Consider the following 14,362-nt stretch of genomic DNA (forward strand, 5'->3'; position numbering starts at 1 on the left):
CAGTATGGAAAAATCTGTACCCGTCTGCACACTGTGTGGAACAATCTATACCCTCCTGTACACTGAGTGGAATAATCTATACCCTCCTGCACAATGTGTGGACAATCTATACCCTCCTGTTCACTGTGTGGAACAATCTATACCCTCCTGTACAATGTGTGGAACAGTCTATACCCTCCTGTACACTGTGTGAAACAATCTATACTCTCCTGTACACTGTGTGGAACAATCCACACCCTCCTGTACACTGTGTGGAACAAACTATACCCTCCTGTTCACTGTGTGGAACAATCTATACCCTCCTGTACACTTTGTGGAACAATCTAAACCCTCCTGTACACAGTGTGGAACGATCTATACATTCCTGTACACAGTGTGCAACAATCTAAACCCTCCTGTACACTTTGTGGAACAATCTATTCCCTCCTGTACACTGTGTAGAACAATCTATACCCTCCTGTACACTTTGTGGAACAATCTAAACCCTCCTGTACACAGTGTGGAACAATCTATACCCTCCTGTGCACTGTGTGCAACAATCTATACCCTCCTGTACACTTTGTGGAACAATCTATTCCCTCCTGTACACTGTGTAGAACAATCTATACCCTCCTTTGCACTGTTGGGAACAATCTGTACCCTACTATACACTGTGTGGAACAATCTATAGCCTCCTATACACTGTGTGGAACAATCTATACCCTCCTGTTCACTGTGTGGGACAATCTATACCCTCCTGTACACTGTGTGGAACAATCTATACCCTCCTGTAAACTGTGCGGAACAATCTATAACCTCTTGTACACTGTGTGGAACAATCTATACCCTGCTGTACACTGTGTGGAACAATCTATACCCTCCTGTGCAGTGTGTGGAACAATCTATACCCTCCTTTACACAGTATGGAACACTTTGTACCCACCTGTACACTGTGTGGAAGAATCTATACCCTCCTGTACACTGAGTGGAACAATCTATACCCTCCTGTACAATGTGTGGACAATCTATACCCTCCTGTTCACTGTGTGGAACAATCTATACCCTCCTGTACAATGTGTGGAACAGTCTATACCTTCCTGTACACTGTGTGAAACAATCTATACTCTCCTGTACACTGTGTGGAACAATCCATACCCTCCTGTACACTGTGTGGAACAAACTATACCATCCTGTTCACTGTGTGGAACAATCTATACCCTCCTGTACACTTTGTGGAACAATCTAAACCCTCCTGTACACAGTGTGGAACTATCTATACATTCCTGTACACAGTGTGGAACAATTTAAACCCTCCTGTACACAGTGTGGAACAATCTATACCCTCCTGTACACAGTGTGGAACAATCTATACCCTCCTGCACACTGTGTGGACAATCTATACCCTCCTGTACACAGTGTGTAACAATCTGAACCCTCCTGTACACAGTGTGGAACAATCTATACCCTCCTGTACACTGTGTGGAACAATCTATACCCTCCTGTACAATGTGTGGAACAGTCTATACCATCCTGTACATTGTGTGGAACAATCTATATTCTCCTGTACACTGTGTGGAACAATCTATACCCTCCTGTACACTGTGTGGAAAAATCTATACCCTCCTGTACACTGTGTGGAACAATCTATAGTTTCCTGTACACTGTGTGGAACAATCTATCCCCTCCTGTGCACTGTGTGGAACAATCTATACCCTCCTGTACACAGTGTGGAACAATCTATACCCTCCTGTTCACTGTGTGGAACAATCTATACCCTCCTGTACACAGTGTGGAAAAGTCTATACTCTCCTGTACACTTAGTGGAACAATCTATACCCTCCTGTACACTGTGTGGAACAATCTATACCCTCCTGTACACTGTGTGGAACAGTCTATACTCTCCTGTACACTTTGTGGAACAATCTATACCCTCCTGTACACTGTGTGGAACAATCTATTCCCTCCTGTACACTGTGTGGAACAATCTATACCTTCCTGTGCACTGTGTGCAACAATCTATACCCTCCTGTACACTTTGTGGAACAATCTATTCCCTCCTTTACTCTGTGTAGAACAATCTATACCCTCCTGTGCACTGTGGGGAACAATCTATACCCTCCTGTACACTGTGTGGAACAATCTATACTCTCCTGCACACTGTGTGGAACAATCTATACTCTCCTGTACACTGTGTGGAAGAATCTATACCCTCCTGTACACTGTGTGGAAGAATCTATACCCTCCTGCACACTGTGTGGAACAATCTATACCCTCCTGTACACTGTGTGGAACAATCTATACCCTCCTGTACACTGTGTGGAACAATCTATACCCTCCTGTACACTGTGTGGAACAATCTATACCCTCCTGTACACTGTGTGGAACAATCTATACCCTCCTGTACACTGTGTGGAACAATCTATACCCTCCTGTACACTGTGTGGAAGAATCTATACCCTCCTGTACACAGTGTGGAACAATCAATACCCTCCTGTACACTGTGTGGAGCAATCTATACCCTCCTGTACACTGTGTGGAACAATCTATACCCTCCTGTACACTGTGTGGAACAATCTATACCCTCCTGTACACTGTGTGGAACAATCTATACCCTCCTGTACACTGTGTGGAAGAATCTATAACCTCCTGTACACAGTGTGGAACAATCAATACCCTCCTGTACACTGTGTGGAACAATCTATACCCTACTGTACACAGTGTGGAACAATCTATACCCTCCTGCACACTGTGTGGAACAATCTATACCCTCCTGTACACTGTGTGGAACAATCTATACCCTCCTGCACACTGTGTGGAACAATCTATACCCTCCTGCACACTGTGTGGAACAATCTATACCCTCCTGTACACTGTGTGGAACAATCTATACCCTCCTGTACACTGTGTGGAACAATCGATACCCTCCTGTACACTGTGTGGAACAATCAATACCCTCCTGTACACAGTGTGGAACAATCTATACCCTCCTGTACGCTGTGTGGAACAATCTATACCCTCCTGTTCACTGTGTGGAACAATCTATACCCTCCTGTACACAGTGTGGAACAATCTATACCCTCCTGTACGCTGTGTGGAATAATCTATACCCTCCTGTTCACTGTGTGGAACAATCTTTTCCCTCCTGTTCACTGTGTGGAACAATCTATACCCTCCTGTACACAGTGTGGAACAATCTATACCCTCCTGTACGCTGTGTGGAACAATCTATACCCTCCTGTGCACTGTGTGGAACAATCTATACCCTCCTTTACACAGTATGGAACACTCTGTACCCACCTGTACACTGTGTGGAACAATCTATACCCTCCTGTACACTGAGTGGAACAATCTATAACCTCCTGTACACTGTGTGGACAATCTATACCCTCCTGTACACTGTGTGGAACAATCTGTACCCTCCTGTACAATGTGTGGAACAGTCTATAGCCTCCTGTACACTGTGTGGAACAATCTATACTCTCCTGTACACTGTGTGGAACAATCTATACCCTCTTGTACACTGTGTGGAAAAATCTATACCCTCCTGTACACTGCGTGGAACAATCTTTACTTTTCTGTACACTGTGTGGAACAATCTATACCCTCCTGTGCACTGTGTGGAACATTCTATACCCTCCTGTACACAGTATGGAAAAATCTGTACCCGTCTGCACACTGTGTGGAACAATCTATACCCTCCTGTACACTGAGTGGAATAATCTATACCCTCCTGCACAATGTGTGGACAATCTATACCCTCCTGTTCACTGTGTGGAACAATCTATACCCTCCTGTACAATGTGTGGAACAGACTATACCCTCCTGTACACTGTGTGAAACAATCTATACTCTCCTGTACACTGTGTGGAACAATCCACACCCTCCTGTACACTGTGTGGAACAAACTATACCCTCCTGTTCACTGTGTGGAACAATCTATACCCTCCTGTACACTTTGTGGAACAATCTAAACCCTCCTGTACACAGTGTGGAACGATCTATACATTCCTGTACACAGTGTGCAACAATCTAAACCCTCCTGTACACTTTGTGGAACAATCTATTCCCTCCTGTACACTGTGTAGAACAATCTATACCCTCCTGTACACTTTGTGGAACAATCTAAACCCTCCTGTACACAGTGTGGAACAATCTATACCCTCCTGTGCACTGTGTGCAACAATCTATACCCTCCTGTACACTTTGTGGAACAATCTATTCCCTCCTGTACACTGTGTAGAACAATCTATACCCTCCTGTGCACTGTGGGGAACAATTTGTACCCTACTATACACTGTGTGGAACAATCTATAGCCTCCTATACACTGTGTGGAACAATCTATACCCTCCTGTTCACTGTGTGGGACAATCTATACCCTCCTGTACACTGTGTGGAACAATCTATACCCTCCTGTAAACTGTGCGGAACAATCTATAACCTCTTGTACACTGTGCGGAACAATCTATACCCTGCTGTACACTGTGTGGAACAATCTATACCCTCCTGTGCACTGTGTGGAACAATCTATACCCTCCTTTACACAGTATGGAACATTTTGTACCCACCTGTACACTGTGTGGAAGAATCTATACCCTCCTGTACACTGAGTGGAACAATCTATACCCTCCTGTCCAATGTGTGGACAATCTATACCCTCCTGTTCACTTTGTGGAACAATCTATACCCTCCTGTACAATGTGTGGAACAGTCTATACCCTCCTGTACACTGTGTGAAACAATCTATACTCTCCTGTACACTGTGTGGAACAATCCATACCCTCCTGTACACTGTGTGGAACAAACTATACCATCCTGTTCACTGTGTGGAACAATCTATACCCTCCTGTACACTTTGTGGAACAATCTAAACCCTCCTGTACACAGTGTGGAACGATCTATACATTCCTGTACACAGTGTGGAACAATCTAAACCCTCCTGTACACAGTGTGGAACAATCTATACCCTCCTGTACACAGTGTGGAACAATCTATACCCTCCTGCACACTGTGTGGACAATCTATACCCTCCTGTACACAGTGTGTAACAATCTGAACCCTCCTGTACACAGTGTGGAACAATCTATACCCTCCTGTACACTGTGTGGAACAATCTATACCCTCCTGTACAATGTGTGGAACAATCTATAGTTTCCTGTACACTGTGTGGAACAATCTATCCCCTCCTGTGCACTGTGTGGAACAATCTATACCCTCCTGTACACAGTGTGGAACAATCTATACCCTCCTGTACACTGTGTGGAACTATCTATACCCTCCTGTACACAGTGTGGAAAAGTCTATACTCTCCTGTACACTTTGTGGAACAATCTATACCCTCCTGTACACTGTGTGGAACAATCTATAGTTTCCTGTACACTGTGTGGAACAGTCTATACTCTCCTGTACACTTTGTGGAACAATCTATACCCTCCTGTACACTGTGTGGAACAATCTATTCCCTCCTGTACACTGTGCGGAACAATCTATACCCTCCTGTGCACTGTGTGCAACAATCTATACCCTCCTGTACACTTTGTGGAACAATCTATTCCCTCCTGTACTCTGTGTAGAACAATCTATACCCTCCTGTGCACTGTGGGGAACAATCTATACCCTACTATACACTGTGTGGAACAATCTATAGCCTCCTATACACTGTGTGGAACAATCTATACCCTCCTATACACTGTGTGTAATAATCTATACCCTCCTGTTCACTGTGTGGAACAATCTATACCCTCCTGTACACATTGTGGAACAATCTTTTCCCTCCTGTACACTGTGTGGAACAATCTATACTCTCCTGCACACTGTGTGGAACAATCTATACCCTCTTGCACACTGTGTGGAACAATCTATACCCTACTTTACACTGTGTGGAAGAATCTATACCCTCCTGTACACTGTGTGGAACAATCTATACCCTCCTGTACACTGTGTGGAAGAATCTATACCCTCCTGCACACTGTGTGGAACAATCTATACCCTCCTGTACACTGTGTGGAAGAATCTATACCCTCCTGTACACTGTGTGGAACAATCTATACCCTACTTTACACTGTGTGGAAGAATCTATACCCTCCTGTACACTGTGTGGAAGAATCTATACCCTCCTGTACACTGTGTGGAAGAATCTATACCCTCCTGCACACTGTGTGGAACCATCTATACCCTCCTGTACACTGCATGGAACAATCTATAACCTCCTGTACACTGTGTGGAGCAATCTATACCCTCCTGTACACTGTGTGGAACAATCTATACCCTCCTGTACACTGTGTGGAACAATCGATACCCTCCTGTACACGGTGTGGAACACTCTATACCCTCCTGTACACAGTGTGGAACAATCTATACCATCCTGTACACAGTGTGGAACAATCTATACCCTCCTGTACACTTTGTGGAACAATCTATACCGTCCTGTACACAGTGTGGAACAATCTATACCCTCCTGTACACTGTGTGGAACAATCTATTCCCTCCTGTACATGTGTGGAACTATCTATACACTCCTGTACACTGTGTGGAACAATCTATACCCTCCTGTGCACTGTGTGGAACAATCTATAACCTCCTGTACACAGTGTGGAGCAATCTATACCCTTCTGTATACTGTGTGGAACAATGTATACCCTCCTGTACACTCTGTGGAACAATCTATACCCACCTGTACACAGTGTGGAGCAATCTATACCCTCCTGTACACTGTGTGGAACAATCTATACCCTCCTGTACACAGTGTGGAACAATCTATACCATCTTCTACACATTGTGGAACAATCTATAACCTCCTGTACACTGTGTGGAACAATCTATACCCTCCTGTACACAGTGTGGAGCAATCTATACCCTCCTGTACACAGTGTGGAACAATCTATACCCTCCTGTACACTGTGTGGAACAATCTATACCCTCCTGCACATTGTGTGGAACAATCTATACCCTCCTGTACACTGTGTGGAACAATATATACCCTCCTGTGCACTGTGTGGAACAATCTATACCCTCCTGTACACAGTGTGGAACAATCTATAGCCTCCTTTATACTGTGTGGAACAATCTATTCCCTCCTGTACACTGTGCGGAACAATCTATACCCTCCTGTGCACTGTGTGCAACAATCTATACCCTCCTGTACACTTTGTGGAATAATCTATTCCCTCCTGTACACTGTGTGGAACAATCTATATCCTCCTGTACACTGTGTGGAACAAACTATGCCCTCCTGTACACTGTGTGGAACAATCTATACCCTCCTGTGCACTGTGTGGAACAATCTATGCCCTCCTGTACACTGTGTGGAACAATCTATACCCTCCTGCACACTGTGTGGAACAAACTATGCCCTCCTGTACACTGTGTGGAACAATCTATACCCTCCTGTGCACTGTGTGGAACAAACTATGCCCTCCTGTACACTGTGTGGAACAAACTATGCCCTCCTGTACACTGTGTGGAACAAACTATGCCCTCCTGTACACTGTGTGGAACAATCTATACCCTCCTTTACACAGTATGGAACACTCTTAACCCACCTGTACACTGTGTGGAACAAACTATACCCTCCTGTACACGGTGTGGAACAATCTATATCCTCCTGTACACAGTGTGGAACAGTCTATACCATCCTGTACACAGTGTGGAACAATCTATACCCTCCTGTACACTTTGTGGAACAATCTATACCGTCCTGTACACAGTGTGGAACAATCTATACCCTCCTGTACACTGTGTGCAACAATCTATTCCCTGCTGTACATGTGTGGAACAATCTATACACTCCTGTACACAGTGTGGAACAATCTATACCCTCCTGTACACTTTGTGGAACAATCTATACCGTCCTGTACACAGTGTGGAACAATCTATACCCTCCTGTACACTGTGTGGAACAATCTATTCCCTCCTGTACATGTGTGGAACAATCTATACCCTCCTGTGCACTTTGTGGAACAACCTATAACCTCCTGTACACAGTGTGGAACAATCTATACCCTTCTGTACACAGTGTGTAACAATCTGAACCCTCCTGTACACAGTGTGGAACAATCTATACCCTCCTGTACACTGTGTGGAACAATCTATACCCTCCTGTACAATGTGTGGAACAGTCTATAGCCTCCTGTACACTGTGTGGAACAATCTATACTCTCCTGTACACTGTGTGGAACAATCTATACCCTCTTGTACACTGTGTGGAAAAATCTATACCCTCCTGTACACTGCGTGGAACAATCTTTACTTTTCTGTACACTGTGTGGAACAATCTATACCCTCCTGTGCACTGTGTGGAACATTCTATAACCTCCTGTACACAGTATGGAAAAATCTGTACCCGTCTGCACACTGTGTGGAACAATCTATACCCTCCTGTACACTGAGTGGAATAATCTATACCCTCCTGCACAATGTGTGGACAATCTATACCCTCCTGTTCACTGTGTGGAACAATCTATACCCTCCTGTACAATGTGTGGAACAGACTATACCCTCCTGTACACTGTGTGAAACAATCTATACTCTCCTGTACACTGTGTGGAACAATCCACACCCTCCTGTACACTGTGTGGAACAAACTATACCCTCCTGTTCACTGTGTGGAACAATCTATACCCTCCTGTACACTTTGTGGAACAATCTAAACCCTCCTGTACACAGTGTGGAACGATCTATACATTCCTGTACACAGTGTGCAACAATCTAAACCCTCCTGTACACTTTGTGGAACAATCTATTCCCTCCTGTACACTGTGTAGAACAATCTATACCCTCCTGTACACTTTGTGGAACAATCTAAACCCTCCTGTACACAGTGTGGAACAATCTATACCCTCCTGTGCACTGTGTGCAACAATCTATACCCTCCTGTACACTTTGTGGAACAATCTATTCCCTCCTGTACACTGTGTAGAACAATCTATACCCTCCTGTGCACTGTGGGGAACAATTTGTACCCTACTATACACTGTGTGGAACAATCTATAGCCTCCTATACACTGTGTGGAACAATCTATACCCTCCTGTTCACTGTGTGGGACAATCTATACCCTCCTGTACACTGTGTGGAACAATCTATACCCTCCTGTAAACTGTGCGGAACAATCTATAACCTCTTGTACACTGTGCGGAACAATCTATACCCTGCTGTACACTGTGTGGAACAATCTATACCCTCCTGTGCACTGTGTGGAACAATCTATACCCTCCTTTACACAGTATGGAACATTTTGTACCCACCTGTACACTGTGTGGAAGAATCTATACCCTCCTGTACACTGAGTGGAACAATCTATACCCTCCTGTCCAATGTGTGGACAATCTATACCCTCCTGTTCACTTTGTGGAACAATCTATACCCTCCTGTACAATGTGTGGAACAGTCTATACCCTCCTGTACACTGTGTGAAACAATCTATACTCTCCTGTACACTGTGTGGAACAATCCATACCCTCCTGTACACTGTGTGGAACAAACTATACCATCCTGTTCACTGTGTGGAACAATCTATACCCTCCTGTACACTTTGTGGAACAATCTAAACCCTCCTGTACACAGTGTGGAACGATCTATACATTCCTGTACACAGTGTGGAACAATCTAAACCCTCCTGTACACAGTGTGGAACAATCTATACCCTCCTGTACACAGTGTGGAACAATCTATACCCTCCTGCACACTGTGTGGACAATCTATACCCTCCTGTACACAGTGTGTAACAATCTGAACCCTCCTGTACACAGTGTGGAACAATCTATACCCTCCTGTACACTGTGTGGAACAATCTATACCCTCCTGTACAATGTGTGGAACAATCTATAGTTTCCTGTACACTGTGTGGAACAATCTATCCCCTCCTGTGCACTGTGTGGAACAATCTATACCCTCCTGTACACAGTGTGGAACAATCTATACCCTCCTGTACACTGTGTGGAACTATCTATACCCTCCTGTACACAGTGTGGAAAAGTCTATACTCTCCTGTACACTTTGTGGAACAATCTATACCCTCCTGTACACTGTGTGGAACAATCTATAGTTTCCTGTACACTGTGTGGAACAGTCTATACTCTCCTGTACACTTTGTGGAACAATCTATACCCTCCTGTACACTGTGTGGAACAATCTATTCCCTCCTGTACACTGTGCGGAACAATCTATACCCTCCTGTGCACTGTGTGCAACAATCTATACCCTCCTGTACACTTTGTGGAACAATCTATTCCCTCCTGTACTCTGTGTAGAACAATCTATACCCTCCTGTGCACTGTGGGGAACAATCTATACCCTACTATACACTGTGTGGAACAATCTATAGCCTCCTATACACTGTGTGGAACAATCTATACCCTCCTATACACTGTGTGTAATAATCTATACCCTCCTGTTCACTGTGTGGAACAATCTATACCCTCCTGTACACATTGTGGAACAATCTTTTCCCTCCTGTACACTGTGTGGAACAATCTATACTCTCCTGCACACTGTGTGGAACAATCTATACCCTCTTGCACACTGTGTGGAACAATCTATACCCTACTTTACACTGTGTGGAAGAATCTATACCCTCCTGTACACTGTGTGGAACAATCTATACCCTCCTGTACACTGTGTGGAAGAATCTATACCCTCCTGCACACTGTGTGGAACAATCTATACCCTCCTGTACACTGTGTGGAAGAATCTATACCCTCCTGTACACTGTGTGGAACAATCTATACCCTACTTTACACTGTGTGGAAGAATCTATACCCTCCTGTACACTGTGTGGAAGAATCTATACCCTCCTGTACACTGTGTGGAAGAATCTATACCCTCCTGCACACTGTGTGGAACCATCTATACCCTCCTGTACACTGCATGGAACAATCTATAACCTCCTGTACACTGTGTGGAGCAATCTATACCCTCCTGTACACTGTGTGGAACAATCTATACCCTCCTGTACACTGTGTGGAACAATCGATACCCTCCTGTACACGGTGTGGAACACTCTATACCCTCCTGTACACAGTGTGGAACAATCTATACCATCCTGTACACAGTGTGGAACAATCTATACCCTCCTGTACACTTTGTGGAACAATCTATACCGTCCTGTACACAGTGTGGAACAATCTATACCCTCCTGTACACTGTGTGGAACAATCTATTCCCTCCTGTACATGTGTGGAACTATCTATACACTCCTGTACACTGTGTGGAACAATCTATACCCTCCTGTGCACTGTGTGGAACAATCTATAACCTCCTGTACACAGTGTGGAGCAATCTATACCCTTCTGTATACTGTGTGGAACAATGTATACCCTCCTGTACACTCTGTGGAACAATCTATACCCACCTGTACACAGTGTGGAGCAATCTATACCCTCCTGTACACTGTGTGGAACAATCTATACCCTCCTGTACACAGTGTGGAACAATCTATACCATCTTCTACACATTGTGGAACAATCTATAACCTCCTGTACACTGTGTGGAACAATCTATACCCTCCTGTACACAGTGTGGAGCAATCTATACCCTCCTGTACACAGTGTGGAACAATCTATACCCTCCTGTACACTGTGTGGAACAATCTATACCCTCCTGCACATTGTGTGGAACAATCTATACCCTCCTGTACACTGTGTGGAACAATATATACCCTCCTGTGCACTGTGTGGAACAATCTATACCCTCCTGTACACAGTGTGGAACAATCTATAGCCTCCTTTATACTGTGTGGAACAATCTATTCCCTCCTGTACACTGTGCGGAACAATCTATACCCTCCTGTGCACTGTGTGCAACAATCTATACCCTCCTGTACACTTTGTGGAATAATCTATTCCCTCCTGTACACTGTGTGGAACAATCTATATCCTCCTGTACACTGTGTGGAACAAACTATGCCCTCCTGTACACTGTGTGGAACAATCTATACCCTCCTGTGCACTGTGTGGAACAATCTATGCCCTCCTGTACACTGTGTGGAACAATCTATACCCTCCTGCACACTGTGTGGAACAAACTATGCCCTCCTGTACACTGTGTGGAACAATCTATACCCTCCTGTGCACTGTGTGGAACAAACTATGCCCTCCTGTACACTGTGTGGAACAAACTATGCCCTCCTGTACACTGTGTGGAACAAACTATGCCCTCCTGTACACTGTGTGGAACAATCTATACCCTCCTTTACACAGTATGGAACACTCTTAACCCACCTGTACACTGTGTGGAACAAACTATACCCTCCTGTACACGGTGTGGAACAATCTATATCCTCCTGTACACAGTGTGGAACAGTCTATACCATCCTGTACACAGTGTGGAACAATCTATACCCTCCTGTACACTTTGTGGAACAATCTATACCGTCCTGTACACAGTGTGGAACAATCTATACCCTCCTGTACACTGTGTGCAACAATCTATTCCCTGCTGTACATGTGTGGAACAATCTATACACTCCTGTACACAGTGTGGAACAATCTATACCCTCCTGTACACTTTGTGGAACAATCTATACCGTCCTGTACACAGTGTGGAACAATCTATACCCTCCTGTACACTGTGTGGAACAATCTATTCCCTCCTGTACATGTGTGGAACAATCTATACCCTCCTGTGCACTTTGTGGAACAACCTATAACCTCCTGTACACAGTGTGGAACAATCTATACCCTTCTGTACACTGTGTGGAACAATGTATACCCTCCTGTACACTCTGTGGAACAATCTATACCCACCTGTACACAGTGTGGAGCAATCTATACCCTCCTGTACACTGTGTGGAACAATCTATACCCTCCTGTACACAGTGTGGAACAATCTATACCCTCTTGTACACTTTGTGGAACAATCTATAACCTCCTGTACACTGTGTGGAACAATCTATACCCTCCTGTACACAGTGTGGAACAATCTATACCCTCCTGTACACAGTGTGGAACAATCTATACCCTCCTGTACACTGTGTGGAACAATCTATACCCTCCTGTACATGGTGTGGAACAATCTATACCCTCCTGTACACTGTGTGGAACAATCTATACCCTCCTGTGCACTGTGTGGAACAATCTATACCCTCCTGTACACAGTGTGGAACAATCTATAGCCTCCTATATACTGTGTGGAACAATCTATTCCCCCCTGTACACTGTGCGGAACAATCTATACCCTCCTGTGCACTGTGTGCAACAATCTATACCCTCCTGTACACTTTGTGGAACAATCTATTCCCTCCTGTACACTGTGTGGAACAATCTATACCCTCCTGTGCACTGTGGGGAACAATCTATATCCTACTATACACTGTGTAGAACAATCTATAGCCTCCTATACACTGTGTGGAACAATCTATACCCTCCTGTTCACTGTGTGGGACAATCTATAACCTCCTGTACACTTTGTGAAACAATCTATACCCTCCTGTACACTGTGTGGAACAATCCATACCCTCCAGTACACTTTGTGGAACAGTCTATACCCTCCTGTACACAGTGTGGAACAATCTATACCCTCCTGTACACTTTGTGGAACAATCTATACTCTCCTGTACACTTTGTGGAACAATCTATACCCTCCTGTACACAGTGTGGAACAATTTATACCCTCCTGTAAACTGTGCGGAACAATCTATAACCTCTTGTACACAGTGTGGAACAATCTATGCCCTGCTGTACACTGTGTGGAACAATCTATACCCTCCTGTACACTGTGTGGAACAATCTATACCCTCCTGTACACAGTGTGGAACAATCTATACCATCCTGTACACAGTGTGGAACAATCTATACCCTCCTGTACACTGTGTGGAACAATCTATTCCCTCCTGTACATGTGTGGAACAATCTATACACTCCTGTACACTGTGTGGAACAATCTATACCCTCCTGTGCACTTTGTGGAACAACCTATAACCTCCTGTACACAGTGTGGAACAATCTATACCCTTCTGTACACTGTGTGGAACAATGTATACCCTCCTGTACACTCTGTGGAACAATCTATACCCACCTGTACACAGTGTGGAGCAATCTATACCCTCCTGTACACTGTGTGGAACAATCTATATGCTGCTGTACTCAGTGTGGAACAATCTATACCCTCTTGTACACTTTGTGGAACAATCTATAACCTCCTGTACACTTTGTGGAACAATCTATACCCTCCTGTACACAGTGTGGAACAATCTATACCCTCCTGTACACAGTGTGGAACAATCTATACCCTCCTGTACACTGTGTGGAACAATCTATACCCTCCTGTACATAGTGTGGAACAATCTATACCCTCCTGTACACTGTGTGGAACAATCTATACCCTCCTGTGCACTGTGTGGAACAATCTATACCCTCCTGTACACATTGTGGAACAATCTATAGCCTCCT

The sequence above is a fragment of the Somniosus microcephalus genome, chromosome 6 (assembly GCF_052327205.1).
Source record: "Somniosus microcephalus isolate GS21.2 chromosome 6, FLI_Smic_1.0, whole genome shotgun sequence".
Classification (NCBI taxonomy): Eukaryota; Metazoa; Chordata; class Chondrichthyes; order Squaliformes; family Somniosidae; genus Somniosus; species Somniosus microcephalus.